Source organism: Cryptotermes secundus, unplaced genomic scaffold, assembly GCF_002891405.2.
Source record: "Cryptotermes secundus unplaced genomic scaffold, Csec_1.0 scaffold2475, whole genome shotgun sequence".
NCBI lineage: Eukaryota > Metazoa > Arthropoda > Insecta > Blattodea > Kalotermitidae > Cryptotermes > Cryptotermes secundus.
Genome location: NW_019745129.1, coordinates 109,367 through 112,221, shown reverse-complemented (window position 1 = coordinate 112,221; position 2,855 = coordinate 109,367). Strand labels below are relative to the sequence as shown.

Sequence of the window (2,855 nt, the reverse complement as noted above, 5' to 3'; positions counted from 1 at the left end):
CCTGCACCTCGGAATCACTGTGCTGGCTAAGTCCTGTCCTCGTCGGAAAGGACGCACCACATCAATAAACCCGCAACCGTCTGACAGTAACAAAACCTGGTCTTGGGCCCCAGAGGAGAGTTTGACACCAAGACAAACTGGCCGACTGACCGACTGTCTTAACATAACTTTGACTCTCAAATGAGTTAGTTGTGGGAGAGTCGCCAGCCGGTAATAGGGTGAGCACGGAAGCAGAGGAAATTACTGGGATCCGTCATCAAGTAACGACTGGTGAAGACAGACTGATAAGACTTAGTACGTGATGTATTGAACTGAAGATTGTGTGAACTAGTGAAGCGATTATAATTACACTTATAGTCACGAATGTACAAGAGTCCAGTAAATCCAATTACCAATTCAAACCCCAGCTATAGTCACTTAGAGGTTAATGGGGAAATTTCGGAGTTCAAGTGCAAGAAATTGGCGTAAACAAATTATATTTAGAAACGTAATTTTGTATAACTGGGCATTCGTGCAGTTAAGAAAATAAATAGGGGTTTTGGCGTAAGTGCAGATAAGAATATAGGACTACATTTTCTTTTATTTTAAAGTGAATGATTAAAACCGGCAGAAAATTTCGTTTGCAAATACTTCGAATACTCTAAAGTTGGCAGACATAATGAAATCAATTTTTAATTCCCTGCTACAAGAAAAATAACACGGCGCCTGCGAGAACTGCTGAACTGGGGATAAACTGATTGCTTTTGTACTGAAGCATAAAAGTTGACTTGCAGGCACGTGTTTTAGGGAGCGCTGCTGCCGACAAACACACCTATTCCCTTCACATCAAAACCAAGGTTGCTAAACCACAAATTAACCAAGGCTTTGTGATGTGGAACCGTGTGGTTCCCAGACCACAGAGTGAGGGTCGGTCGTGCTGATTTATTCTGTCTTACAGACCGTTTTGTTGGCAGTGTAATTAACCGAGCTACTCTCTGCGCCTAGGTGAATCGGTGAAACGCAGCGTGTGGAGATGGGGGTGGATTTCACCCGGCTTCCGTTTTAAATGGTAACAACAGATTTTTCAAGAGGATAAAGACGGCCGGAATGTGGAGTTCACTACCAACCATTATACTGCGAAATGTGAGAACACATCAGACCTATCTTGCACATTCCTTATATACATTCAGAGCCCCAAATCTGGTACCTCTGCTTATTGTTGTTGCAACAGAAATAGATAATCCATTTGTTACGAAAAATGACTGGCGATTATGCAAAATCAATATTATGAATTATGCATAATTCTCCAATATTATTCATAATTATTAATTAACAGTTACAGTAATATTTGCATAAGTTAATGCCGCCGAAGTTGGCCCGGCCTGCGATTTGACCTTGGTTGTAACTGGCAAGCAAAGCAGTAGAGTACAGCACGTTACTGGAGAGCATGCAGCTATGCAGGAACGAGTTCCCGCTTGCTGACATGCGCAGTTTCTCTTGTTTTGTTGGCGAAGGACGCTTCGTAATTCCGGGCAAGAAACTTTCCTCATATCACACTTAATCACAGGTAAACAATTATTATCAAATGTAGAATGAAAGCTTACTTATATTATTATCACTGTAGAATCCAGTAACTCTTTCTGGAATAGCTCGTAGCAATGCCGAATACATGAGAAATCATGTGATTCCTTATATCGCTTAACTGGTATTGCCAGTTATGTTAACTGGATCAGTTTCCGATATGTGACTGTGCTCAGCGTCGAAGGTGTGTCCACGAAGAATGAATCGGGATTAATGCACACGACACAATTCCCAATTTCGTAAAACTGAAATCAACGTAAATTTCAAACACGAATTTGTGACTTATTCATTTAGTAATTTTGCTTCTAAATTTATAATGTATATTTCATTTTGAACCAATAACGTAGGCCTAATTTTGTAATGAATAAATAGTTCTTAAACTCCTTTTTACTGTTCAATACATATACGGGCGAGTCTTTTTTGGACCTATTGGATGCCAAAGTAAGCTTATTTTTTTTAAATATCCTGTGTCTCTTCTGTGGCCTACAACCCCTGAAATATATTTATAATTTCTATATGTCTGTCTATATTCACCTGTGACAACATTTCGGAATTCTATGCGTAACAAAAGTAACCCATTTTGACTCCAAATGAGCTAAGGAATATTCCCTAAAATAATTTTTGGAAAGTAATGATTTCTTGAGCCGAACATAATGGCCACGCAGTCTAAGGTATGAACTGCCTTCGCTCTCTCGAAAGCTGGTATCGTGCGTTCGAATCCCAATAAAAGTATGAATGTCTGTATTGGGTGGATTTGTTGTGTGTTTATGATGTGCTATGTGTAGTTAAGAGGCCTTGCGACGGCCTGATCCCCCGTTAAGGGAGTCATACCGACTCTGTATATCATCAAGAAACTAAAAAAGTGGCTAGGATGCACGGCATGATCCCCCGTCAAGGGAGTCATACCGACTGTGTATAACATCAAGAAACTAAACAAGTGGCTAGGGCCCAGTATTTTCAAGTTGCTGTTTTTTTTTATGGTTTACTGAATATTCCGTGTTTCACAAAATTAGATCAGTTCTTGGGAGACATGCTGCATTTTAATTGATAAATTGGCGGCTGCAGAGATGAGAGAAGGACAAACCCACACAAGTAAGCGGCCTCCGTAGTCTAGAGGTAACGTTCCCACCTCATGACTCGTAGTACGCGGGTTCAAATACCCGGCGGAGGTCGTCGAATTTTTAAGGGCGGAAAAATTCAGGGAACAAGTCCTCCGGGAGGGACTTTAAGCCGTGGGTCCCGTGTCGTAGCTTTACGGCACGTAAAAGAACCTCATATCTCCAAAGGAGGTCACT

The 2,855-nt window shown here is 41.0% G+C and overlaps 1 long non-coding RNA gene across 1 annotated transcript in view; it reads left to right on the top strand.

The window, feature by feature from the left end:
* Nucleotides 1-1,459: 1,459 nt before the first annotated feature.
* The window catches only part of LOC111875069, a 98,937-nt gene continuing 97,541 nt past the window's right edge, over nt 1,460-2,855 (top strand). Inside the window, exon 1 of the long non-coding RNA XR_002844664.2 lies at nt 1,460-1,546. This is a non-coding gene — a long non-coding RNA (uncharacterized LOC111875069). The remainder of the gene's footprint in view (nt 1,547-2,855) is intronic.